Raw genomic sequence first — 20,739 nt, forward strand, 5'->3', positions numbered from 1 at the left:
CAACTTTGTGAGGAAATCACAAGACAAACTGTTTTTTGCTGCCGGTTCATTTAAACAAACTCACAAACTAACTAACTAACTAACTAAATGAATGAATGAATGAATGAATAAATGAACACCACATGCACGGCTTCATAGGCAAGGTGCACTTCCTCCATGCTGCAGGTTTATAAGGCCTGTTTGCAACAGCGTCTCTCGCTTACGGCCATACCACCCTGAGAACGCCCGATCTCGTCTGATCTCGGAAGCTAAGCAGGGTCGGGCCTGGTTAGTACTTGGATGGGAGACCGCCTGGGAATACCAGGTGCCGTAAGCTTTTTGTCCCGGCAGGGGGTGCTGTTTCCACGTGCAACTTTATGAGGAAATCACAAGACAAACTGTTTTTTGCTGCCGGTTCATTTAAACAAACTCACAAACTAACTAACTAACTAACTAACTAAATGAATGAATGAATAAATGAACACCACATGCACGGCTTCATAGGCAAGGTGCACTTCCTCCATGCTGCAGGTTTATAAGGCCTGTTTGCAACAGCGTCTCTCGCTTACGGCCATACCACCCTGAGAACGCCCGATCTCGTCTGATCTCGGAAGCTAAGCAGGGTCGGGCCTGGTTAGTACTTGGATGGGAGACCGCCTGGGAATACCAGGTGCCGTAAGCTTTTTGTCCCGGCAGGGGTGCTGTTTCCACGTGCAACTTTGTGAGGAAATCACAAGACAAACTGTTTTTTGCTGGCGGTTCATTTAAACAAACTCACAAACTAACTAACTAACTAACTAAATGAATGAATGAATGAATGAATAAATGAACACCACATGCACGGCTTCATAGGCAAGGTGCACTTCCTCCATGCTGCAGGTTTATAAGGCCTGTTTGCAACAGCGTCTCTCGCTTACGGCCATACCACCCTGAGAACGCCCGATCTCGTCTGATCTCGGAAGCTAAGCAGGGTCGGGCCTGGTTAGTACTTGGATGGGAGACCGCCTGGGAATACCAGGTGCCGTAAGCTTTTTGTCCCGGCAGGGGGTGCTGTTTCCACGTGCAACTTTATGAGGAAATCACAAGACAAACTGTTTTTTGCTGCCGGTTCATTTAAACAAACTCACAAACTAACTAACTAACTAAATGAATGAATGAATAAATGAACACCACATGCACGGCTTCATAGGCAAGGTGCACTTCCTCCATGCTGCAGGTTTATAAGGCCTGTTTGCAACAGCGTCTCTCGCTTACGGCCATACCACCCTGAGAACGCCCGATCTCGTCTGATCTCGGAAGCTAAGCAGGGTCGGGCCTGGTTAGTACTTGGATGGGAGACCGCCTGGGAATACCAGGTGCCGTAAGCTTTTTGTCCCGGCAGGGGTGCTGTTTCCACGTGCAACTTTGTGAGGAAATCACAAGACAAACTGTTTTTTGCTGGCGGTTCATTTAAACAAACTCACAAACTAACTAACTAACTAACTAAATGAATGAATGAATGAATGAATAAATGAACACCACATGCACGGCTTCATAGGCAAGGTGCACTTCCTCCATGCTGCAGGTTTATAAGGCCTGTTTGCAACAGCGTCTCTCGCTTACGGCCATACCACCCTGAGAACGCCCGATCTCGTCTGATCTCGGAAGCTAAGCAGGGTCGGGCCTGGTTAGTACTTGGATGGGAGACCGCCTGGGAATACCAGGTGCCGTAAGCTTTTTGTCCCGGCAGGGGGTGCTGTTTCCACGTGCAACTTTATGAGGAAATCACAAGACAAACTGTTTTTTGCTGCCGGTTCATTTAAACAAACTCACAAACTAACTAACTAACTAAATGAATGAATGAATAAATGAACACCACATGCACGGCTTCATAGGCAAGGTGCACTTCCTCCATGCTGCAGGTTTATAAGGCCTGTTTGCAACAGCGTCTCTCGCTTACGGCCATACCACCCTGAGAACGCCCGATCTCGTCTGATCTCGGAAGCTAAGCAGGGTCGGGCCTGGTTAGTACTTGGATGGGAGACCGCCTGGGAATACCAGGTGCCGTAAGCTTTTTGTCCCGGCAGGGGGTGCTGTTTCCACGTGCAACTTTATGAGGAAATCACAAGACAAACTGTTTTTTGCTGGCGGTTCATTTAAACAAACTCACAAACTAACTAACTAACTAACTAAATGAATGAATGAATGAATGAATAAATGAACACCACATGCACGGCTTCATAGGCAAGGTGCACTTCCTCCATGCTGCAGGTTTATAAGGCCTGTTTGCAACAGCGTCTCTCGCTTACGGCCATACCACCCTGAGAACGCCCGATCTCGTCTGATCTCGGAAGCTAAGCAGGGTCGGGCCTGGTTAGTACTTGGATGGGAGACCGCCTGGGAATACCAGGTGCCGTAAGCTTTTTGTCCCGGCAGGGGTGCTGTTTCCACGTGCAACTTTGTGAGGAAATCACAAGACAAACTGTTTTTTGCTGCCGGTTCATTTAAACAAACTCACAAACTAACTAACTAACTAACTAAATGAATGAATGAATGAATGAATAAATGAACACCACATGCACGGCTTCATAGGCAAGGTGCACTTCCTCCATGCTGCAGGTTTATAAGGCCTGTTTGCAACAGCGTCTCTCGCTTACGGCCATACCACCCTGAGAACGCCCGATCTCGTCTGATCTCGGAAGCTAAGCAGGGTCGGGCCTGGTTAGTACTTGGATGGGAGACCGCCTGGGAATACCAGGTGCCGTAAGCTTTTTGTCCCGGCAGGGGGTGCTGTTTCCACGTGCAACTTTATGAGGAAATCACAAGACAAACTGTTTTTTGCTGGCGGTTCATATAAACAAACTCACAAACTAACTAACTAACTAACTAACTAAATGAATGAATGAATGAATGAATAAATGAACACCACATGCACGGCTTCATAGGCAAGGTGCACTTCCTCCATGCTGCAGGTTTATAAGGCCTGTTTGCAACAGCGTCTCTCGCTTACGGCCATACCACCCTGAGAACGCCCGATCTCGTCTGATCTCGGAAGCTAAGCAGGGTCGGGCCTGGTTAGTACTTGGATGGGAGACCGCCTGGGAATACCAGGTGCCGTAAGCTTTTTGTCCCGGCAGGGGTGCTGTTTCCACGTGCAACTTTATGAGGAAATCACAAGACAAACTGTTTTTTGCTGCCGGTTCATTTAAACAAACTCACAAACTAACTAACTAACTAACTAACTAAATGAATGAATGAATAAATGAACACCACATGCACGGCTTCATAGGCAAGGTGCACTTCCTCCATGCTGCAGGTTTATAAGGCCTGTTTGCAACAGCGTCTCTCGCTTACGGCCATACCACCCTGAGAACGCCCGATCTCGTCTGATCTCGGAAGCTAAGCAGGGTCGGGCCTGGTTAGTACTTGGATGGGAGACCGCCTGGGAATACCAGGTGCCGTAAGCTTTTTGTCCCGGCAGGGGGTGCTGTTTCCACGTGCAACTTTGTGAGGAAATCACAAGACAAACTGTTTTTTGCTGGCGGTTCATTTAAACAAACTCACAAACTAACTAACTAACTAACTAAATGAATGAATGAATGAATGAATAAATGAACACCACATGCACGGCTTCATAGGCAAGGTGCACTTCCTCCATGCTGCAGGTTTATAAGGCCTGTTTGCAACAGCGTCTCTCGCTTACGGCCATACCACCCTGAGAACGCCCGATCTCGTCTGATCTCGGAAGCTAAGCAGGGTCGGGCCTGGTTAGTACTTGGATGGGAGACCGCCTGGGAATACCAGGTGCCGTAAGCTTTTTGTCCCGGCAGGGGGTGCTGTTTCCACGTGCAACTTTATGAGGAAATCACAAGACAAACTGTTTTTTGCTGGCGGTTCATATAAACAAACTCACAAACTAACTAACTAACTAACTAACTAAATGAATGAATGAATGAATGAATAAATGAACACCACATGCACGGCTTCATAGGCAAGGTGCACTTCCTCCATGCTGCAGGTTTATAAGGCCTGTTTGCAACAGCGTCTCTCGCTTACGGCCATACCACCCTGAGAACGCCCGATCTCGTCTGATCTCGGAAGCTAAGCAGGGTCGGGCCTGGTTAGTACTTGGATGGGAGACCGCCTGGGAATACCAGGTGCCGTAAGCTTTTTGTCCCGGCAGGGGGTGCTGTTTCCACGTGCAACTTTATGAGGAAATCACAAGACAAACTGTTTTTTGCTGGCGGTTCATTTAAACAAACTCACAAACTAACTAACTAACTAACTAAGTGAATGAATGAATGAATGAATAAATGAACACCACATGCACGGCTTCATAGGCAAGGTGCACTTCCTCCATGCTGCAGGTTTATAAGGCCTGTTTGCAACAGCGTCTCTCGCTTACGGCCATACCACCCTGAGAACGCCCGATCTCGTCTGATCTCGGAAGCTAAGCAGGGTCGGGCCTGGTTAGTACTTGGATGGGAGACCGCCTGGGAATACCAGGTGCCGTAAGCTTTTTGTCCCGGCAGGGGTGCTGTTTCCACGTGCAACTTTGTGAGGAAATCACAAGACAAACTGTTTTTTGCTGCCGGTTCATTTAAACAAACTCACAAACTAACTAACTAACTAACTAACTAAATGAATGAATGAATAAATGAACACCACATGCACGGCTTCATAGGCAAGGTGCACTTCCTCCATGCTGCAGGTTTATAAGGCCTGTTTGCAACAGCGTCTCTCGCTTACGGCCATACCACCCTGAGAACGCCCGATCTCGTCTGATCTCGGAAGCTAAGCAGGGTCGGGCCTGGTTAGTACTTGGATGGGAGACCGCCTGGGAATACCAGGTGCCGTAAGCTTTTTGTCCCGGCAGGGGGTGCTGTTTCCACGTGCAACTTTGTGAGGAAATCACAAGACAAACTGTTTTTTGCTGGCGGTTCATTTAAACAAACTCACAAACTAACTAACTAACTAACTAAATGAATGAATGAATGAATGAATGAATGAATAAATGAACACCACATGCACGGCTTCATAGGCAAGGTGCACTTCCTCCATGCTGCAGGTTTATAAGGCCTGTTTGCAACAGCGTCTCTCGCTTACGGCCATACCACCCTGAGAACGCCCGATCTCGTCTGATCTCGGAAGCTAAGCAGGGTCGGGCCTGGTTAGTACTTGGATGGGAGACCGCCTGGGAATACCAGGTGCCGTAAGCTTTTTGTCCCGGCAGGGGTGCTGTTTCCACGTGCAACTTTATGAGGAAATCACAAGACAAACTGTTTTTTGCTGCCGGTTCATTTAAACAAACTCACAAACTAACTAACTAACTAACTAACTAAATGAATGAATGAATAAATGAACACCACATGCACGGCTTCATAGGCAAGGTGCACTTCCTCCATGCTGCAGGTTTATAAGGCCTGTTTGCAACAGCGTCTCTCGCTTACGGCCATACCACCCTGAGAACGCCCGATCTCGTCTGATCTCGGAAGCTAAGCAGGGTCGGGCCTGGTTAGTACTTGGATGGGAGACCGCCTGGGAATACCAGGTGCCGTAAGCTTTTTGTCCCGGCAGGGGGTGCTGTTTCCACGTGCAACTTTATGAGGAAATCACAAGACAAACTGTTTTTTGCTGGCGGTTCATATAAACAAACTCACAAACTAACTAACTAACTAACTAAATGAATGAATGAATGAATGAATAAATGAACACCACATGCACGGCTTCATAGGCAAGGTGCACTTCCTCCATGCTGCAGGTTTATAAGGCCTGTTTGCAACAGCGTTTCTCGCTTACGGCCATACCACCCTGAGAACGCCCGATCTCGTCTGATCTCGGAAGCTAAGCAGGGTCGGGCCTGGTTAGTACTTGGATGGGAGACCGCCTGGGAATACCAGGTGCCGTAAGCTTTTTGTCCCGGCAGGGGGTGCTGTTTCCACGTGCAACTTTATGAGGAAATCACAAGACAAACTGTTTTTTGCTGCTGGTTCATTTAAACAAACTCACAAACTAACTAACTAACTAACTAAATGAATGAATGAATAAATGAACACCACATGCACGGCTTCATAGGCAAGGTGCACTTCCTCCATGCTGCAGGTTTATAAGGCCTGTTTGCAACAGCGTCTCTCGCTTACGGCCATACCACCCTGAGAACGCCCGATCTCGTCTGATCTCGGAAGCTAAGCAGGGTCGGGCCTGGTTAGTACTTGGATGGGAGACCGCCTGGGAATACCAGGTGCCGTAAGCTTTTTGTCCCGGCAGGGGGTGCTGTTTCCACGTGCAACTTTATGAGGAAATCACAAGACAAACTGTTTTTTGCTGCCGGTTCATTTAAACAAACTCACAAACTAACTAACTAACTAAATGAATGAATGAATAAATGAACACCACATGCACGGCTTCATAGGCAAGGTGCACTTCCTCCATGCTGCAGGTTAATAAGGCCTGTTTGCAACAGCATCTCTCGCTTACGGCCATACCACCCTGAGAACGCCCGATCTCGTCTGATCTCGGAAGCTAAGCAGGGTCGGGCCTGGTTAGTACTTGGATGGGAGACCGCCTGGGAATACCAGGTGCCGTAAGCTTTTTGTCCCGGCAGGGGGTGCTGTTTCCACGTGCAACTTTATGAGGAAATCACAAGACAAACTGTTTTTTGCTGCCGGTTCATTTAAACAAACTCACAAACTAACTAACTAACTAAATGAATGAATGAATAAATGAACACCACATGCACGGCTTCATAGGCAAGGTGCACTTCCTCCATGCTGCAGGTTTATAAGGCCTGTTTGCAACAGCGTCTCTCGCTTACGGCCATACCACCCTGAGAACGCCCGATCTCGTCTGATCTCGGAAGCTAAGCAGGGTCGGGCCTGGTTAGTACTTGGATGGGAGACCGCCTGGGAATACCAGGTGCCGTAAGCTTTTTGTCCCGGCAGGGGTGCTGTTTCCACGTGCAACTTTGTGAGGAAATCACAAGACAAACTGTTTTTTGCTGCCGGTTCATTTAAACAAACTCACAAACTAACTAACTAACTAAATGAATGAATGAATAAATGAACACCACATGCACGGCTTCATAGGCAAGGTGCACTTCCTCCATGCTGCAGGTTTATAAGGCCTGTTTGCAACAGCGTCTCTCGCTTACGGCCATACCACCCTGAGAACGCCCGATCTCGTCTGATCTCGGAAGCTAAGCAGGGTCGGGCCTGGTTAGTACTTGGATGGGAGACCGCCTGGGAATACCAGGTGCCGTAAGCTTTTTGTCCCGGCAGGGGGTGCTGTTTCCACGTGCAACTTTATGAGGAAATCACAAGACAAACTGTTTTTTGCTGCCGGTTCATATAAACAAACTCACAAACTAACTAACTAACTAACTAAATGAATGAATGAATGAATGAATAAATGAACACCACATGCACGGCTTCATAGGCAAGGTGCACTTCCTCCATGCTGCAGGTTTATAAGGCCTGTTTGCAACAGCGTTTCTCGCTTACGGCCATACCACCCTGAGAACGCCCGATCTCGTCTGATCTCGGAAGCTAAGCAGGGTCGGGCCTGGTTAGTACTTGGATGGGAGACCGCCTGGGAATACCAGGTGCCGTAAGCTTTTTGTCCCGGCAGGGGGTGCTGTTTCCACGTGCAACTTTATGAGGAAATCACAAGACAAACTGTTTTTTGCTGCCGGTTCATTTAAACAAACTCACAAACTAACTAACTAACTAACTAAATGAATGAATGAATAAATGAACACCACATGCACGGCTTCATAGGCAAGGTGCACTTCCTCCATGCTGCAGGTTTATAAGGCCTGTTTGCAACAGCGTCTCTCGCTTACGGCCATACCACCCTGAGAACGCCCGATCTCGTCTGATCTCGGAAGCTAAGCAGGGTCGGGCCTGGTTAGTACTTGGATGGGAGACCGCCTGGGAATACCAGGTGCCGTAAGCTTTTTGTCCCGGCAGGGGGTGCTGTTTCCACGTGCAACTTTATGAGGAAATCACAAGACAAACTGTTTTTTGCTGCCGGTTCATTTAAACAAACTCACAAACTAACTAACTAACTAAATGAATGAATGAATAAATGAACACCACATGCACGGCTTCATAGGCAAGGTGCACTTCCTCCATGCTGCAGGTTAATAAGGCCTGTTTGCAACAGCATCTCTCGCTTACGGCCATACCACCCTGAGAACGCCCGATCTCGTCTGATCTCGGAAGCTAAGCAGGGTCGGGCCTGGTTAGTACTTGGATGGGAGACCGCCTGGGAATACCAGGTGCCGTAAGCTTTTTGTCCCGGCAGGGGGTGCTGTTTCCACGTGCAACTTTATGAGGAAATCACAAGACAAACTGTTTTTTGCTGCTGGTTCATTTAAACAAACTCACAAACTAACTAACTAACTAACTAAATGAATGAATGAATAAATGAACACCACATGCACGGCTTCATAGGCAAGGTGCACTTCCTCCATGCTGCAGGTTAATAAGGCCTGTTTGCAACAGCATCTCTCGCTTACGGCCATACCACCCTGAGAACGCCCGATCTCGTCTGATCTCGGAAGCTAAGCAGGGTCGGGCCTGGTTAGTACTTGGATGGGAGACCGCCTGGGAATACCAGGTGCCGTAAGCTTTTTGTCCCGGCAGGGGGTGCTGTTTCCACGTGCAACTTTATGAGGAAATCACAAGACAAACTGTTTTTTGCTGCCGGTTCATTTAAACAAACTCACAAACTAACTAACTAACTAAATGAATGAATGAATAAATGAACACCACATGCACGGCTTCATAGGCAAGGTGCACTTCCTCCATGCTGCAGGTTTATAAGGCCTGTTTGCAACAGCGTCTCTCGCTTACGGCCATACCACCCTGAGAACGCCCGATCTCGTCTGATCTCGGAAGCTAAGCAGGGTCGGGCCTGGTTAGTACTTGGATGGGAGACCGCCTGGGAATACCAGGTGCCGTAAGCTTTTTGTCCCGGCAGGGGTGCTGTTTCCACGTGCAACTTTGTGAGGAAATCACAAGACAAACTGTTTTTTGCTGCCGGTTCATTTAAACAAACTCACAAACTAACTAACTAACTAAATGAATGAATGAATAAATGAACACCACATGCACGGCTTCATAGGCAAGGTGCACTTCCTCCATGCTGCAGGTTTATAAGGCCTGTTTGCAACAGCGTCTCTCGCTTACGGCCATACCACCCTGAGAACGCCCGATCTCGTCTGATCTCGGAAGCTAAGCAGGGTCGGGCCTGGTTAGTACTTGGATGGGAGACCGCCTGGGAATACCAGGTGCCGTAAGCTTTTTGTCCCGGCAGGGGGTGCTGTTTCCACGTGCAACTTTATGAGGAAATCACAAGACAAACTGTTTTTTGCTGGCGGTTCATATAAACAAACTCACAAACTAACTAACTAACTAACTAAATGAATGAATGAATGAATGAATAAATGAACACCACATGCACGGCTTCATAGGCAAGGTGCACTTCCTCCATGCTGCAGGTTTATAAGGCCTGTTTGCAACAGCGTTTCTCGCTTACGGCCATACCACCCTGAGAACGCCCGATCTCGTCTGATCTCGGAAGCTAAGCAGGGTCGGGCCTGGTTAGTACTTGGATGGGAGACCGCCTGGGAATACCAGGTGCCGTAAGCTTTTTGTCCCGGCAGGGGGTGCTGTTTCCACGTGCAACTTTATGAGGAAATCACAAGACAAACTGTTTTTTGCTGCCGGTTCATTTAAACAAACTCACAAACTAACTAACTAACTAACTAAATGAATGAATGAATAAATGAACACCACATGCACGGCTTCATAGGCAAGGTGCACTTCCTCCATGCTGCAGGTTTATAAGGCCTGTTTGCAACAGCGTCTCTCGCTTACGGCCATACCACCCTGAGAACGCCCGATCTCGTCTGATCTCGGAAGCTAAGCAGGGTCGGGCCTGGTTAGTACTTGGATGGGAGACCGCCTGGGAATACCAGGTGCCGTAAGCTTTTTGTCCCGGCAGGGGGTGCTGTTTCCACGTGCAACTTTATGAGGAAATCACAAGACAAACTGTTTTTTGCTGCCGGTTCATTTAAACAAACTCACAAACTAACTAACTAACTAAATGAATGAATGAATAAATGAACACCACATGCACGGCTTCATAGGCAAGGTGCACTATCTCCATGCTGCAGGTTAATAAGGCCTGTTTGCAACAGCATCTCTCGCTTACGGCCATACCACCCTGAGAACGCCCGATCTCGTCTGATCTCGGAAGCTAAGCAGGGTCGGGCCTGGTTAGTACTTGGATGGGAGACCGCCTGGGAATACCAGGTGCCGTAAGCTTTTTGTCCCGGCAGGGGGTGCTGTTTCCACGTGCAACTTTATGAGGAAATCACAAGACAAACTGTTTTTTGCTGCCGGTTCATTTAAACAAACTCACAAACTAACTAACTAACTAAATGAATGAATGAATAAATGAACACCACATGCACGGCTTCATAGGCAAGGTGCACTTCCTCCATGCTGCAGGTTTATAAGGCCTGTTTGCAACAGCGTCTCTCGCTTACGGCCATACCACCCTGAGAACGCCCGATCTCGTCTGATCTCGGAAGCTAAGCAGGGTCGGGCCTGGTTAGTACTTGGATGGGAGACCGCCTGGGAATACCAGGTGCCGTAAGCTTTTTGTCCCGGCAGGGGGTGCTGTTTCCACGTGCAACTTTATGAGGAAATCACAAGACAAACTGTTTTTTGCTGGCGGTTCATATAAACAAACTCACAAACTAACTAACTAACTAACTAAATGAATGAATGAATGAATGAATAAATGAACACCACATGCACGGCTTCATAGGCAAGGTGCACTTCCTCCATGCTGCAGGTTTATAAGGCCTGTTTGCAACAGCGTTTCTCGCTTACGGCCATGCCACCCTGAGAACGCCCGATCTCGTCTGATCTCGGAAGCTAAGCAGGGTCGGGCCTGGTTAGTACTTGGATGGGAGACCGCCTGGGAATACCAGGTGCCGTAAGCTTTTTGTCCCGGCAGGGGGTGCTGTTTCCACGTGCAACTTTATGAGGAAATCACAAGACAAACTGTTTTTTGCTGCCGGTTCATTTAAACAAACTCACAAACTAACTAACTAACTAAATGAATGAATGAATGAATGAATAAATGAACACCACATGCACGGCTTCATAGGCAAGGTGCACTTCCTCCATGCTGCAGGTTTATAAGGCCTGTTTGCAACAGCGTCTCTCGCTTACGGCCATACCACCCTGAGAACGCCCGATCTCGTCTGATCTCGGAAGCTAAGCAGGGTCGGGCCTGGTTAGTACTTGGATGGGAGACCGCCTGGGAATACCAGGTGCCGTAAGCTTTTTGTCCCGGCAGGGGTGCTGTTTCCACGTGCAACTTTGTGAGGAAATCACAAGACAAACTGTTTTTTGCTGGCGGTTCATTTAAACAAACTCAAAAACTAACTAACTAACTAACTAAATGAATGAATGAATGAATGAATAAATGAACACCACATGCACGGCTTCATAGGCAAGGTGCACTTCCTCCATGCTGCAGGTTTATAAGGCCTGTTTGCAACAGCGTCTCTCGCTTACGGCCATACCACCCTGAGAACGCCTGATCTCGTCTGATCTCGGAAGCTAAGCAGGGTCGGGCCTGGTTAGTACTTGGATGGGAGACCGCCTGGGAATACCAGGTGCCGTAAGCTTTTTGTCCCGGCAGGGGGTGCTGTTTCCACGTGCAACTTTATGAGGAAATCACAAGACAAACTGTTTTTTGCTGCCGGTTCATTTAAACAAACTCACAAACTAACTAACTAACTAACTAAATGAATGAATGAATAAATGAACACCACATGCACGGCTTCATAGGCAAGGTGCACTTCCTCCATGCTGCAGGTTTATAAGGCCTGTTTGCAACAGCGTCTCTCGCTTACGGCCATACCACCCTGAGAACGCCCGATCTCGTCTGATCTCGGAAGCTAAGCAGGGTCGGGCCCTGTTAGTACTTGGATGGGAGACAGCCTGGGAATACCAGGTGCCGTAAGCTTTTTGTCCCGGCAGGGGTGCTGTTTCCACGTGCAACTTTATGAGGAAATCACAAGACAAACTGTTTTTTGCTGCCGGTTCATTTAAACAAACTCACAAACTAACTAACTAACTAAATGAATGAATGAATGAATGAATAAATGAACACCACATGCACGGCTTCATAGGCAAGGTGCACTTCCTCCATGCTGCAGGTTTATAAGGCCTGTTTGCAACAGCGTCTCTCGCTTACGGCCATACCACCCTGAGAACGCCCGATCTCGTCTGATCTCGGAAGCTAAGCAGGGTCGGGCCTGGTTAGTACTTGGATGGGAGACCGCCTGGGAATACCAGGTGCCGTAAGCTTTTTGTCCCGGCAGGGGTGCTGTTTCCACGTGCAACTTTGTGAGGAAATCACAAGACAAACTGTTTTTTGCTGGCGGTTCATTTAAACAAACTCAAAAACTAACTAACTAACTAACTAAATGAATGAATGAATGAATGAATAAATGAACACCACATGCACGGCTTCATAGGCAAGGTGCACTTCCTCCATGCTGCAGGTTTATAAGGCCTGTTTGCAACAGCGTCTCTCGCTTACGGCCATACCACCCTGAGAACGCCCGATCTCGTCTGATCTCGGAAGCTAAGCAGGGTCGGGCCTGGTTAGTACTTGGATGGGAGACCGCCTGGGAATACCAGGTGCCGTAAGCTTTTTGTCCCGGCAGGGGGTGCTGTTTCCACGTGCAACTTTATGAGGAAATCACAAGACAAACTGTTTTTTGCTGCCGGTTCATTTAAACAAACTCACAAACTAACTAACTAACTAACTAAATGAATGAATGAATAAATGAACACCACATGCACGGCTTCATAGGCAAGGTGCACTTCCTCCATGCTGCAGGTTTATAAGGCCTGTTTGCAACAGCGTCTCTCGCTTACGGCCATACCACCCTGAGAACGCCCGATCTCGTCTGATCTCGGAAGCTAAGCAGGGTCGGGCCTGGTTAGTACTTGGATGGGAGACAGCCTGGGAATACCAGGTGCCGTAAGCTTTTTGTCCCGGCAGGGGTGCTTTTTCCACGTGCAACTTTATGAGGAAATCACAAGACAAACTGTTTTTTGCTGCCGGTTCATTTAAACAAACTCACAAACTAACTAACTAACTAACTAAATGAATGAATGAATAAATGAACACCACATGCACGGCTTCATAGGCAAGGTGCACTTCCTCCATGCTGCAGGTTTATAAGGCCTGTTTGCATCAGCGTCTCTCGCTTACGGCCATACCACCCTGAGAACGCCCCATCTCGTCTGATCTCGGAAGCTAAGCAGGGTCGGGCCTGGTTAGTACTTGGATGGGAGACCGCCTGGGAATACCAGGTGCCGTAAGCTTTTTGTCCCGGCAGGGGGTGCTGTTTCCACGTGCAACTTTATGAGGAAATCACAAGACAAACTGTTTTTTGCTGCCGGTTCATATAAACAAACTCACAAACTAACTAACTAACTAACTAAATGAATGAATGAATGAATGAATAAATGAACACCACATGCACGGCTTCATAGGCAAGGTGCACTTCCTCCATGCTGCAGGTTTATAAGGCCTGTTTGCAACAGCGTTTCTCGCTTACGGCCATACCACCCTGAGAACGCCCGATCTCGTCTGATCTCGGAAGCTAAGCAGGGTCGGGCCTGGTTAGTACTTGGATGGGAGACCGCCTGGGAATACCAGGTGCCGTAAGCTTTTTGTCCCGGCAGGGGGTGCTGTTTCCACGTGCAACTTTATGAGGAAATCACAAGACAAACTGTTTTTTGCTGCCGGTTCATTTAAACAAACTCACAAACTAACTAACTAACTAAATGAATGAATGAATAAATGAACACCACATGCACGGCTTCATAGGCAAGGTGCACTTCCTCCATGCTGCAGGTTTATAAGGCCTGTTTGCAACAGCGTCTCTCGCTTACGGCCATACCACCCTGAGAACGCCCGATCTCGTCTGATCTCGGAAGCTAAGCAGGGTCGGGCCTGGTTAGTACTTGGATGGGAGACCGCCTGGGAATACCAGGTGCCGTAAGCTTTTTGTCCCGGCAGGGGGTGCTGTTTCCACGTGCAACTTTATGAGGAAATCACAAGACAAACTGTTTTTTGCTGGCGGTTCATATAAACAAACTCACAAACTAACTAACTAACTAACTAAATGAATGAATGAATGAATGAATAAATGAACACCACATGCACGGCTTCATAGGCAAGGTGCACTTCCTCCATGCTGCAGGTTTATAAGGCCTGTTTGCAACAGCGTTTCTCGCTTACGGCCATATCACCCTGAGAACGCCCGATCTCGTCTGATCTCGGAAGCTAAGCATGGTCGGGCCTGGTTAGTACTTGGATGGGAGACCGCCTGGGAATACCAGGTGCCGTAAGCTTTTTGTCCCGGCAGGGGGTGCTGTTTCCACGTGCAACTTTATGAGGAAATCACAAGACAAACTGTTTTTTGCTGCCGGTTCATTTAAACAAACTCACAAACTAACTAACTAACTAAATGAATGAATGAATAAATGAACACCACATGCACGGCTTCATAGGCAAGGTGCACTTCCTCCATGCTGCAGGTTTATAAGGCCTGTTTGCAACAGCGTCTCTCGCTTACGGCCATACCACCCTGAGAACGCCCGATCTCGTCTGATCTCGGAAGCTAAGCAGGGTCGGGCCTGGTTAGTACTTGGATGGGAGACCGCCTGGGAATACCAGGTGCCGTAAGCTTTTTGTCCCGGCAGGGGGTGCTGTTTCCACGTGCAACTTTATGAGGAAATCACAAGACAAACTGTTTTTTGCTGCCGGTTCATTTAAACAAACTCACAAACTAACTAACTAACTAAATGAATGAATGAATAAATGAACACCACATGCACGGCTTCATAGGCAAGGTGCACTTCCTCCATGCTGCAGGTTTATAAGGCCTGTTTGCAACAGCATCTCTCGCTTACGGCCATACCACCCTGAGAACGCCCGATCTCGTCTGATCTCGGAAGCTAAGCAGGGTCGGGCCTGGTTAGTACTTGGATGGGAGACCGCCTGGGAATACCAGGTGCCGTAAGCTTTTTGTCCCGGCAGGGGGTGCTGTTTCCACGTGCAACTTTATGAGGAAATCACAAGACAAACTGTTTTTTGCTGCCGGTTCATTTAAACAAACTCACAAACTAACTAACTAACTAACTAAATGAATGAATGAATAAATGAACACCACATGCACGGCTTCATAGGCAAGGTGCACTTCCTCCATGCTGCAGGTTTATAAGGCCTGTTTGCAACAGCGTCTCTCGCTTACGGCCATACCACCCTGAGAACCCCCGATCTCGTCTGATCTCGGAAGCTAAGCAGGGTCGGGCCAGGTTAGTACTTGGATGGGAGACCGCCTGGGAATACCAGGTGCCGTAAGCTTTTTGTCCCGGCAGGGGGTGCTGTTTCCACGTGCAACTTTATGAGGAAATCACAAGACAAACTGTTTTTTGCTGCCGGTTCATTTAAACAAACTCACAAACTAACTAACTAACTAACTAAATGAATGAATGAATAAATGAACACCACATGCACGGCTTCATAGGCAAGGTGCACTTCCTCCATGCTGCAGGTTTATAAGGCCTGTTTGCAACAGCGTCTCTCGCTTACGGCCATACCACCCTGAGAACGCCCGATCTCGTCTGATCTCGGAAGCTAAGCAGGGTCGGGCCTGGTTAGTACTTGGATGGGAGACCGCCTGGGAATACCAGGTGCCGTAAGCTTTTTGTCCCGGCAGGGGTGCTGTTTCCACGTGCAACTTTATGAGGAAATCACAAGACAAACTGTTTTTTGCTGCCGGTTCATTTAAACAAACTCACAAACTAACTAACTAACTAACTAAATGAATGAATGAATAAATGAACACCACATGCACGGCTTCATAGGCAAGGTGCACTTCCTCCATGCTGCAGGTTTATAAGGCCTGTTTGCATCAGCGTCTCTCGCTTACGGCCATACCACCCTGAGAACGCCCGATCTCGTCTGATCTCGGAAGCTAAGCAGGGTCGGGCCTGGTTAGTACTTGGATGGGAGACCGCCTGGGAATACCAGGTGCCGTAAGCTTTTTGTCCCGGCAGGGGGTGCTGTTTCCACGTGCAACTTTATGAGGAAATCACAAGACAAACTGTTTTTTGCTGGCGGTTCATATAAACAAACTCACAAACTAACTAACTAACTAACTAAATGAATGAATGAATGAATGAATAAATGAACACCACATGCACGGCTTCATAGGCAAGGTGCACTTCCTCCATGCTGCAGGTTTATAAGGCCTGTTTGCAACAGCGTTTCTCGCTTACGGCCATACCACCCTGAGAACGCCCGATCTCGTCTGATCTCGGAAGCTAAGCAGGGTCGGGCCTGGTTAGTACTTGGATGGGAGACCGCCTGGGAATACCAGGTGCCGTAAGCTTTTTGTCCCGGCAGGGGGTGCTGTTTCCACGTGCAACTTTATGAGGAAATCACAAGACAAACTGTTTTTTGCTGCCGGTTCATTTAAACAAACTCACAAACTAACTAACTAACTAAATGAATGAATGAATAAATGAACACCACATGCACGGCTTCATAGGCAAGGTGCACTTCCTCCATGCTGCAGGTTTATAAGGCCTGTTTGCAACAGCGTCTCTCGCTTACGGCCATACCACCCTGAGAACGCCCGATCTCGTCTGATCTCGGAAGCTAAGCAGGGTCGGGCCTGGTTAGTACTTGGATGGGAGACCGCCTGGGAATACCAGGTGCCGTAAGCTTTTTGTCCCGGCAGGGGGTGCTGTTTCCACGTGCAACTTTATGAGGAAATCACAAGACAAACTGTTTTTTGCTGCCGGTTCATTTAAACAAACTCACAAACTAACTAACTAACTAAATGAATGAATGAATAAATGAACACCACATGCACGGCTTCATAGGCAAGGTGCACTTCCTCCATGCTGCAGGTTTATAAGGCCTGTTTGCAACAGCGTCTCTCGCTTACGGCCATACCACCCTGAGAACGCCCGGTCTCGTCTGATCTCGGAAGCTAAGCAGGGTCGGGCCTGGTTAGTACTTGGATGGGAGACCGCCTGGGAATACCAGGTGCCGTAAGCTTTTTGTCCCGGCAGGGGGTGCTGTTTCCACGTGCAACTTTATGAGGAAATCACAAGACAAACTGTTTTTTGCTGCCGGTTCATTTAAACAAACTCACAAACTAACTAACTAACTAAATGAATGAATGAATAAATGAACACCACATGCACGGCTTCATAGGCAAGGTGCACTTCCTCCATGCTGCAGGTTTATAAGGCCTGTTTGCAACAGCGTCTCTCGCTTACGGCCATACCACCCTGAGAACGCCCGATCTCGTCTGATCTCGGAAGCTAAGCAGGGTCGGGCCTGGTTAGTACTTGGATGGGAGACCGCCTGGGAATACCAGGTGCCGTAAGCTTTTTGTCCCGGCAGGGGGTGCTGTTTCCACGTGCAACTTTATGAGGAAATCACAAGACAAACTGTTTTTTGCTGGCGGTTCATATAAACAAACTCACAAACTAACTAACTAACTAACTAAATGAATGAATGAATGAATGAATAAATGAACACCACATGCACGGCTTCATAGGCAAGGTGCACTTCCTCCATGCTGCAGGTTTATAAGGCCTGTTTGCAACAGCGTTTCTCGCTTACGGCCATACCACCCTGAGAACGCCCGATCTCGTCTGATCTCGGAAGCTAAGCAGGGTCGGGCCTGGTTAGTACTTGGATGGGAGACCGCCTGGGAATACCAGGTGCCGTAAGCTTTTTGTCCCGGCAGGGGGTGCTGTTTCCACGTGCAACTTTATGAGGAAATCACAAGACAAACTGTTTTTTGCTGCCGGTTCATTTAAACAAACTCACAAACTAACTAACTAACTAAATGAATGAATGAATGAATGAATAAATGAACACCACATGCACGGCTTCATAGGCAAGGTGCACTTCCTCCATGCTGCAGGTTTATAAGGCCTGTTTGCAACAGCGTCTCTCGCTTACGGCCATACCACCCTGAGAACGCCCGATCTCGTCTGATCTCGGAAGCTAAGCAGGGTCGGGCCTGGTTAGTACTTGGATGGGAGACCGCCTGGGAATACCAGGTGCCGTAAGCTTTTTGTCCCGGCAGGGGTGCTGTTTCCACGTGCAACTTTGTGAGGAAATCACAAGACAAACTGTTTTTTGCTGGCGGTTCATTTAAACAAACTCACAAACTAACTAACTAACTAACTAAATGAATGAATGAATGAATGAATAAATGAACACCACATGCACGGCTTCATAGGCAAGGTGCACTTCCTCCATGCTGCAGGTTTATAAGGCCTGTTTGCAACAGCGTCTCTCGCTTACGGCCATACCACCCTGAGAACGCCCGATCTCGTCTGATCTCGGAAGCTAAGCAGGGTCGGGCCAGGTTAGTACTTGGATGGGAGACCGCCTGGGAATACCAGGTGCCGTAAGCTTTTTGTCCCGGCAGGGGGTGCTGTTTCCACGTGCAACTTTATGAGGAAATCACAAGACAAACTGTTTTTTGCTGCCGGTTCATTTAAACAAACTCACAAACTAACTAACTAACTAACTAAATGAATGAATGAATAAATGAACACCACATGCACGGCTTCATAGGCAAGGTGCACTTCCTCCATGCTGCAGGTTTATAAGGCCTGTTTGCAACAGCGTCTCTCGCTTACGGCCATACCACCCTGAGAACGCCCGATCTCGTCTGATCTCGGAAGCTAAGCAGGGTCGGGCCTGGTTAGTACTTGGATGGGAGACCGCCTGGGAATACCAGGTGCCGTAAGCTTTTTGTCCCGGCAGGGGTGCTGTTTCCACGTGCAACTTTATGAGGAAATCACAAGACAAACTGTTTTTTGCTGCCGGTTCATTTAAACAAACTCACAAACTAACTAACTAACTAACTAAATGAATGAATGAATAAATGAACACCACATGCACGGCTTCATAGGCAAGGTGCACTTCCTCCATGCTGCAGGTTCATAAGGCCTGTTTGCATCAGCGTCTCTCGCTTACGGCCATACCACCCTGAGAACGCCCGATCTCGTCTGATCTCGGAAGCTAAGCAGGGTCGGGCCTGGTTAGTACTTGGATGGGAGACCGCCTGGGAATACCAGGTGCCGTAAGCTTTTTGTCCCGGCAGGGGGTGCTGTTTCCACGTGCAACTTTATGAGGAAATCACAAGACAAACTGTTTTTTGCTGGCGGTTCATATAAACAAACTCACAAACTAACTAACTAACTAACTAAATGAATGAATGAATGAATGAATAAATGAACACCACATGCACGGCTTCATAGGCAAGGTGCACTTCCTCCATGCTGCAGGTTTATAAGGCCTGTTTGCAACAGCGTCTCTCGCTTACGGCCATACCACCCTGAGAACGCCCGATCTCGTCTGATCTCGGAAGCTAAGCAGGGTCGGGCCTGGTTAGTACTTGGATGGGAGACCGCCTGGGAATACCAGGTGCCGTAAGCTTTTTGTCCCGGCAGGGGGTGCTGTTTCCACGTGCAACTTTATGAGGAAATCACAAGACAAACTGTTTTTTGCTGCCGGTTCATTTAAACAAACTCACAAACTAACTAACTAACTAAATGAATGAATGAATAAATGAACACCACATGCACGGCTTCATAGGCAAGGTGCACTTCCTCCATGCTGCAGGTTTATAAGGCCTGTTTGCAACAGCGTCTCTCGCTTACGGCCATACCACCCTGAGAACGCCCGATCTCGTCTGATCTCGGAAGCTAAGCAGGGTCGGGCCTGGTTAGTACTTGGATGGGAGACCGCCTGGGAATACCAGGTGCCGTAAGCTTTTTGTCCCGGCAGGGGTGCTGTTTCCACGTGCAACTTTATGAGGAAATCACAAGACAAACTGTTTTTTGCTGCCGGTTCATTTAAACAAACTCACTAACTAACTAACTAAATGAATGAATGAATGAATAAATGAACACCACATGCACGGCTTCATAGGCAAGGTGCACTTCCTCCATGCTGCAGGTTTATAAGGCCTGTTTGCAACAGCGTCTCTCACTTACGGCCATACCACCCTGAGAACGCCCGATCTCGTCTGATCTCGGAAGCTAAGCAGGGTCGGGCCTGGTTAGTACTTGGATGGGAGACCGCCTGGGAATACCAGGTGCCGTAAGCTTTTTGTCCCGGCAGGGGGTGCTGTTTCCACGTGCAACTTTATGAGGAAATCACAAGACAAACTGTTTTTTGCTGGCGGTTCATATAAACAAACTCACAAACTAACTAACTAACTAACTAACTAAATGAATGAATGAATGAATGAATAAATGAACACCACATGCACGGCTTCATAGGCAAGGTGCACTTCCTCCATGCTGCAGGTTTATAAGGCCTGTTTGCAACAGCGTCTCTCGCTTACGGCCATACCACCCTGAGAACGCCCGATCTCGTCTGATCTCGGAAGCTAAGCAGGGTCGGGCCTGGTTAGTACTTGGATGGGAGACCGCCTGGGAATACCAGGTGCCGTAAGCTTTTTGTCCCGGCAGGGGGTGCTGTTTCCACGTGCAACTTTATGAGGAAATCACAAGACAAACTGTTTTTTGCTGCCGGTTCATTTAAACAAACTCACAAACTAACTAACTAACTAAATGAATGAATGAATAAATGAACACCACATGCACGGCTTCATAGGCAAGGTGC

The 20,739-nt window shown here is 48.0% G+C and overlaps 60 non-coding genes across 60 annotated transcripts; all 60 read left to right on the top strand.

The window, feature by feature from the left end:
• The first annotated feature begins 197 nt into the window (after nucleotides 1-197).
• LOC142877704 (5S ribosomal RNA) lies at nucleotides 198-316 on the top strand. The gene has a single exon (XR_012924002.1). It is a non-coding gene; the product is annotated as a 5S ribosomal RNA (ribosomal RNA).
• A 226-nt stretch (nucleotides 317-542) lies between these two features.
• On the top strand, nucleotides 543-661 carry LOC142877705 (5S ribosomal RNA). Its single transcript, XR_012924003.1, has one exon. It is a non-coding gene; the product is annotated as a 5S ribosomal RNA (ribosomal RNA).
• Nucleotides 662-890: 229 nt separating this feature from the next.
• Nucleotides 891-1,009, top strand: LOC142877706 (5S ribosomal RNA). Its single transcript, XR_012924004.1, has one exon. It is a non-coding gene; the product is annotated as a 5S ribosomal RNA (ribosomal RNA).
• A 218-nt stretch (nucleotides 1,010-1,227) lies between these two features.
• Nucleotides 1,228-1,346, top strand: LOC142877707 (5S ribosomal RNA). The gene has a single exon (XR_012924005.1). It is a non-coding gene; the product is annotated as a 5S ribosomal RNA (ribosomal RNA).
• Nucleotides 1,347-1,575: 229 nt separating this feature from the next.
• Nucleotides 1,576-1,694, top strand: LOC142877708 (5S ribosomal RNA). Its single transcript, XR_012924006.1, has one exon. It is a non-coding gene; the product is annotated as a 5S ribosomal RNA (ribosomal RNA).
• Nucleotides 1,695-1,912: 218 nt separating this feature from the next.
• LOC142877711 (5S ribosomal RNA) lies at nucleotides 1,913-2,031 on the top strand. Its single transcript, XR_012924008.1, has one exon. It is a non-coding gene; the product is annotated as a 5S ribosomal RNA (ribosomal RNA).
• Nucleotides 2,032-2,261: 230 nt separating this feature from the next.
• LOC142877712 (5S ribosomal RNA) lies at nucleotides 2,262-2,380 on the top strand. The gene has a single exon (XR_012924009.1). It is a non-coding gene; the product is annotated as a 5S ribosomal RNA (ribosomal RNA).
• A 229-nt stretch (nucleotides 2,381-2,609) lies between these two features.
• On the top strand, nucleotides 2,610-2,728 carry LOC142877713 (5S ribosomal RNA). Its single transcript, XR_012924010.1, has one exon. It is a non-coding gene; the product is annotated as a 5S ribosomal RNA (ribosomal RNA).
• Nucleotides 2,729-2,962: 234 nt separating this feature from the next.
• LOC142877714 (5S ribosomal RNA) lies at nucleotides 2,963-3,081 on the top strand. The gene has a single exon (XR_012924011.1). It is a non-coding gene; the product is annotated as a 5S ribosomal RNA (ribosomal RNA).
• Nucleotides 3,082-3,306: 225 nt separating this feature from the next.
• Nucleotides 3,307-3,425, top strand: LOC142877715 (5S ribosomal RNA). The gene has a single exon (XR_012924012.1). It is a non-coding gene; the product is annotated as a 5S ribosomal RNA (ribosomal RNA).
• Nucleotides 3,426-3,655: 230 nt separating this feature from the next.
• On the top strand, nucleotides 3,656-3,774 carry LOC142877716 (5S ribosomal RNA). The gene has a single exon (XR_012924013.1). It is a non-coding gene; the product is annotated as a 5S ribosomal RNA (ribosomal RNA).
• Nucleotides 3,775-4,008: 234 nt separating this feature from the next.
• LOC142877717 (5S ribosomal RNA) lies at nucleotides 4,009-4,127 on the top strand. The gene has a single exon (XR_012924014.1). It is a non-coding gene; the product is annotated as a 5S ribosomal RNA (ribosomal RNA).
• Nucleotides 4,128-4,357: 230 nt separating this feature from the next.
• On the top strand, nucleotides 4,358-4,476 carry LOC142877718 (5S ribosomal RNA). Its single transcript, XR_012924015.1, has one exon. It is a non-coding gene; the product is annotated as a 5S ribosomal RNA (ribosomal RNA).
• Nucleotides 4,477-4,701: 225 nt separating this feature from the next.
• Nucleotides 4,702-4,820, top strand: LOC142877719 (5S ribosomal RNA). The gene has a single exon (XR_012924016.1). It is a non-coding gene; the product is annotated as a 5S ribosomal RNA (ribosomal RNA).
• Nucleotides 4,821-5,058: 238 nt separating this feature from the next.
• Nucleotides 5,059-5,177, top strand: LOC142877720 (5S ribosomal RNA). Its single transcript, XR_012924017.1, has one exon. It is a non-coding gene; the product is annotated as a 5S ribosomal RNA (ribosomal RNA).
• A 225-nt stretch (nucleotides 5,178-5,402) lies between these two features.
• On the top strand, nucleotides 5,403-5,521 carry LOC142877722 (5S ribosomal RNA). Its single transcript, XR_012924019.1, has one exon. It is a non-coding gene; the product is annotated as a 5S ribosomal RNA (ribosomal RNA).
• Nucleotides 5,522-5,751: 230 nt separating this feature from the next.
• LOC142877723 (5S ribosomal RNA) lies at nucleotides 5,752-5,870 on the top strand. Its single transcript, XR_012924020.1, has one exon. It is a non-coding gene; the product is annotated as a 5S ribosomal RNA (ribosomal RNA).
• A 222-nt stretch (nucleotides 5,871-6,092) lies between these two features.
• LOC142877724 (5S ribosomal RNA) lies at nucleotides 6,093-6,211 on the top strand. The gene has a single exon (XR_012924021.1). It is a non-coding gene; the product is annotated as a 5S ribosomal RNA (ribosomal RNA).
• Nucleotides 6,212-6,429: 218 nt separating this feature from the next.
• Nucleotides 6,430-6,548, top strand: LOC142877726 (5S ribosomal RNA). The gene has a single exon (XR_012924022.1). It is a non-coding gene; the product is annotated as a 5S ribosomal RNA (ribosomal RNA).
• A 218-nt stretch (nucleotides 6,549-6,766) lies between these two features.
• LOC142877727 (5S ribosomal RNA) lies at nucleotides 6,767-6,885 on the top strand. Its single transcript, XR_012924023.1, has one exon. It is a non-coding gene; the product is annotated as a 5S ribosomal RNA (ribosomal RNA).
• A 217-nt stretch (nucleotides 6,886-7,102) lies between these two features.
• LOC142877728 (5S ribosomal RNA) lies at nucleotides 7,103-7,221 on the top strand. The gene has a single exon (XR_012924024.1). It is a non-coding gene; the product is annotated as a 5S ribosomal RNA (ribosomal RNA).
• Nucleotides 7,222-7,451: 230 nt separating this feature from the next.
• LOC142877729 (5S ribosomal RNA) lies at nucleotides 7,452-7,570 on the top strand. Its single transcript, XR_012924025.1, has one exon. It is a non-coding gene; the product is annotated as a 5S ribosomal RNA (ribosomal RNA).
• A 222-nt stretch (nucleotides 7,571-7,792) lies between these two features.
• On the top strand, nucleotides 7,793-7,911 carry LOC142877730 (5S ribosomal RNA). The gene has a single exon (XR_012924026.1). It is a non-coding gene; the product is annotated as a 5S ribosomal RNA (ribosomal RNA).
• A 218-nt stretch (nucleotides 7,912-8,129) lies between these two features.
• Nucleotides 8,130-8,248, top strand: LOC142877731 (5S ribosomal RNA). The gene has a single exon (XR_012924027.1). It is a non-coding gene; the product is annotated as a 5S ribosomal RNA (ribosomal RNA).
• A 222-nt stretch (nucleotides 8,249-8,470) lies between these two features.
• LOC142877732 (5S ribosomal RNA) lies at nucleotides 8,471-8,589 on the top strand. Its single transcript, XR_012924028.1, has one exon. It is a non-coding gene; the product is annotated as a 5S ribosomal RNA (ribosomal RNA).
• A 218-nt stretch (nucleotides 8,590-8,807) lies between these two features.
• Nucleotides 8,808-8,926, top strand: LOC142877734 (5S ribosomal RNA). The gene has a single exon (XR_012924030.1). It is a non-coding gene; the product is annotated as a 5S ribosomal RNA (ribosomal RNA).
• Nucleotides 8,927-9,143: 217 nt separating this feature from the next.
• LOC142877735 (5S ribosomal RNA) lies at nucleotides 9,144-9,262 on the top strand. The gene has a single exon (XR_012924031.1). It is a non-coding gene; the product is annotated as a 5S ribosomal RNA (ribosomal RNA).
• Nucleotides 9,263-9,492: 230 nt separating this feature from the next.
• LOC142877736 (5S ribosomal RNA) lies at nucleotides 9,493-9,611 on the top strand. Its single transcript, XR_012924032.1, has one exon. It is a non-coding gene; the product is annotated as a 5S ribosomal RNA (ribosomal RNA).
• Nucleotides 9,612-9,833: 222 nt separating this feature from the next.
• Nucleotides 9,834-9,952, top strand: LOC142877737 (5S ribosomal RNA). The gene has a single exon (XR_012924033.1). It is a non-coding gene; the product is annotated as a 5S ribosomal RNA (ribosomal RNA).
• A 218-nt stretch (nucleotides 9,953-10,170) lies between these two features.
• Nucleotides 10,171-10,289, top strand: LOC142877738 (5S ribosomal RNA). The gene has a single exon (XR_012924034.1). It is a non-coding gene; the product is annotated as a 5S ribosomal RNA (ribosomal RNA).
• A 218-nt stretch (nucleotides 10,290-10,507) lies between these two features.
• On the top strand, nucleotides 10,508-10,626 carry LOC142877740 (5S ribosomal RNA). Its single transcript, XR_012924036.1, has one exon. It is a non-coding gene; the product is annotated as a 5S ribosomal RNA (ribosomal RNA).
• Nucleotides 10,627-10,856: 230 nt separating this feature from the next.
• LOC142878249 (5S ribosomal RNA) lies at nucleotides 10,857-10,975 on the top strand. The gene has a single exon (XR_012924525.1). It is a non-coding gene; the product is annotated as a 5S ribosomal RNA (ribosomal RNA).
• A 226-nt stretch (nucleotides 10,976-11,201) lies between these two features.
• On the top strand, nucleotides 11,202-11,320 carry LOC142877742 (5S ribosomal RNA). The gene has a single exon (XR_012924037.1). It is a non-coding gene; the product is annotated as a 5S ribosomal RNA (ribosomal RNA).
• A 229-nt stretch (nucleotides 11,321-11,549) lies between these two features.
• Nucleotides 11,550-11,668, top strand: LOC142878261 (5S ribosomal RNA). Its single transcript, XR_012924536.1, has one exon. It is a non-coding gene; the product is annotated as a 5S ribosomal RNA (ribosomal RNA).
• Nucleotides 11,669-11,890: 222 nt separating this feature from the next.
• LOC142878583 (5S ribosomal RNA) lies at nucleotides 11,891-12,009 on the top strand. The gene has a single exon (XR_012924846.1). It is a non-coding gene; the product is annotated as a 5S ribosomal RNA (ribosomal RNA).
• A 225-nt stretch (nucleotides 12,010-12,234) lies between these two features.
• LOC142877743 (5S ribosomal RNA) lies at nucleotides 12,235-12,353 on the top strand. Its single transcript, XR_012924038.1, has one exon. It is a non-coding gene; the product is annotated as a 5S ribosomal RNA (ribosomal RNA).
• A 229-nt stretch (nucleotides 12,354-12,582) lies between these two features.
• Nucleotides 12,583-12,701, top strand: LOC142877744 (5S ribosomal RNA). Its single transcript, XR_012924039.1, has one exon. It is a non-coding gene; the product is annotated as a 5S ribosomal RNA (ribosomal RNA).
• Nucleotides 12,702-12,923: 222 nt separating this feature from the next.
• Nucleotides 12,924-13,042, top strand: LOC142878505 (5S ribosomal RNA). The gene has a single exon (XR_012924770.1). It is a non-coding gene; the product is annotated as a 5S ribosomal RNA (ribosomal RNA).
• Nucleotides 13,043-13,263: 221 nt separating this feature from the next.
• Nucleotides 13,264-13,382, top strand: LOC142878535 (5S ribosomal RNA). The gene has a single exon (XR_012924799.1). It is a non-coding gene; the product is annotated as a 5S ribosomal RNA (ribosomal RNA).
• A 230-nt stretch (nucleotides 13,383-13,612) lies between these two features.
• On the top strand, nucleotides 13,613-13,731 carry LOC142877745 (5S ribosomal RNA). The gene has a single exon (XR_012924040.1). It is a non-coding gene; the product is annotated as a 5S ribosomal RNA (ribosomal RNA).
• Nucleotides 13,732-13,949: 218 nt separating this feature from the next.
• On the top strand, nucleotides 13,950-14,068 carry LOC142877747 (5S ribosomal RNA). Its single transcript, XR_012924042.1, has one exon. It is a non-coding gene; the product is annotated as a 5S ribosomal RNA (ribosomal RNA).
• Nucleotides 14,069-14,298: 230 nt separating this feature from the next.
• Nucleotides 14,299-14,417, top strand: LOC142878518 (5S ribosomal RNA). Its single transcript, XR_012924782.1, has one exon. It is a non-coding gene; the product is annotated as a 5S ribosomal RNA (ribosomal RNA).
• Nucleotides 14,418-14,635: 218 nt separating this feature from the next.
• LOC142877748 (5S ribosomal RNA) lies at nucleotides 14,636-14,754 on the top strand. Its single transcript, XR_012924043.1, has one exon. It is a non-coding gene; the product is annotated as a 5S ribosomal RNA (ribosomal RNA).
• Nucleotides 14,755-14,972: 218 nt separating this feature from the next.
• On the top strand, nucleotides 14,973-15,091 carry LOC142877749 (5S ribosomal RNA). Its single transcript, XR_012924044.1, has one exon. It is a non-coding gene; the product is annotated as a 5S ribosomal RNA (ribosomal RNA).
• A 222-nt stretch (nucleotides 15,092-15,313) lies between these two features.
• LOC142878161 (5S ribosomal RNA) lies at nucleotides 15,314-15,432 on the top strand. Its single transcript, XR_012924440.1, has one exon. It is a non-coding gene; the product is annotated as a 5S ribosomal RNA (ribosomal RNA).
• A 222-nt stretch (nucleotides 15,433-15,654) lies between these two features.
• LOC142877750 (5S ribosomal RNA) lies at nucleotides 15,655-15,773 on the top strand. Its single transcript, XR_012924045.1, has one exon. It is a non-coding gene; the product is annotated as a 5S ribosomal RNA (ribosomal RNA).
• Nucleotides 15,774-15,994: 221 nt separating this feature from the next.
• On the top strand, nucleotides 15,995-16,113 carry LOC142877751 (5S ribosomal RNA). The gene has a single exon (XR_012924046.1). It is a non-coding gene; the product is annotated as a 5S ribosomal RNA (ribosomal RNA).
• Nucleotides 16,114-16,343: 230 nt separating this feature from the next.
• LOC142877752 (5S ribosomal RNA) lies at nucleotides 16,344-16,462 on the top strand. The gene has a single exon (XR_012924047.1). It is a non-coding gene; the product is annotated as a 5S ribosomal RNA (ribosomal RNA).
• A 218-nt stretch (nucleotides 16,463-16,680) lies between these two features.
• Nucleotides 16,681-16,799, top strand: LOC142877753 (5S ribosomal RNA). Its single transcript, XR_012924048.1, has one exon. It is a non-coding gene; the product is annotated as a 5S ribosomal RNA (ribosomal RNA).
• Nucleotides 16,800-17,017: 218 nt separating this feature from the next.
• Nucleotides 17,018-17,136, top strand: LOC142878303 (5S ribosomal RNA). Its single transcript, XR_012924576.1, has one exon. It is a non-coding gene; the product is annotated as a 5S ribosomal RNA (ribosomal RNA).
• Nucleotides 17,137-17,354: 218 nt separating this feature from the next.
• LOC142877754 (5S ribosomal RNA) lies at nucleotides 17,355-17,473 on the top strand. The gene has a single exon (XR_012924049.1). It is a non-coding gene; the product is annotated as a 5S ribosomal RNA (ribosomal RNA).
• Nucleotides 17,474-17,703: 230 nt separating this feature from the next.
• On the top strand, nucleotides 17,704-17,822 carry LOC142877755 (5S ribosomal RNA). The gene has a single exon (XR_012924050.1). It is a non-coding gene; the product is annotated as a 5S ribosomal RNA (ribosomal RNA).
• Nucleotides 17,823-18,048: 226 nt separating this feature from the next.
• On the top strand, nucleotides 18,049-18,167 carry LOC142877756 (5S ribosomal RNA). The gene has a single exon (XR_012924051.1). It is a non-coding gene; the product is annotated as a 5S ribosomal RNA (ribosomal RNA).
• Nucleotides 18,168-18,396: 229 nt separating this feature from the next.
• LOC142878642 (5S ribosomal RNA) lies at nucleotides 18,397-18,515 on the top strand. Its single transcript, XR_012924898.1, has one exon. It is a non-coding gene; the product is annotated as a 5S ribosomal RNA (ribosomal RNA).
• A 222-nt stretch (nucleotides 18,516-18,737) lies between these two features.
• On the top strand, nucleotides 18,738-18,856 carry LOC142877759 (5S ribosomal RNA). The gene has a single exon (XR_012924053.1). It is a non-coding gene; the product is annotated as a 5S ribosomal RNA (ribosomal RNA).
• A 221-nt stretch (nucleotides 18,857-19,077) lies between these two features.
• On the top strand, nucleotides 19,078-19,196 carry LOC142877760 (5S ribosomal RNA). The gene has a single exon (XR_012924054.1). It is a non-coding gene; the product is annotated as a 5S ribosomal RNA (ribosomal RNA).
• A 230-nt stretch (nucleotides 19,197-19,426) lies between these two features.
• On the top strand, nucleotides 19,427-19,545 carry LOC142877761 (5S ribosomal RNA). The gene has a single exon (XR_012924055.1). It is a non-coding gene; the product is annotated as a 5S ribosomal RNA (ribosomal RNA).
• A 218-nt stretch (nucleotides 19,546-19,763) lies between these two features.
• On the top strand, nucleotides 19,764-19,882 carry LOC142877762 (5S ribosomal RNA). Its single transcript, XR_012924056.1, has one exon. It is a non-coding gene; the product is annotated as a 5S ribosomal RNA (ribosomal RNA).
• Nucleotides 19,883-20,099: 217 nt separating this feature from the next.
• LOC142878292 (5S ribosomal RNA) lies at nucleotides 20,100-20,218 on the top strand. The gene has a single exon (XR_012924566.1). It is a non-coding gene; the product is annotated as a 5S ribosomal RNA (ribosomal RNA).
• A 234-nt stretch (nucleotides 20,219-20,452) lies between these two features.
• LOC142877763 (5S ribosomal RNA) lies at nucleotides 20,453-20,571 on the top strand. Its single transcript, XR_012924057.1, has one exon. It is a non-coding gene; the product is annotated as a 5S ribosomal RNA (ribosomal RNA).
• Nucleotides 20,572-20,739: the final 168 nt, after the last annotated feature.

The sequence above is a fragment of the Nelusetta ayraudi genome, unplaced genomic scaffold (assembly GCF_046127955.1).
Source record: "Nelusetta ayraudi isolate G7.1 ecotype Tasmania unplaced genomic scaffold, CSIRO-AGI_Nayr_v1 ptg000135l, whole genome shotgun sequence".
Lineage (NCBI taxonomy): Eukaryota > Metazoa > Chordata > Actinopteri > Tetraodontiformes > Monacanthidae > Nelusetta > Nelusetta ayraudi.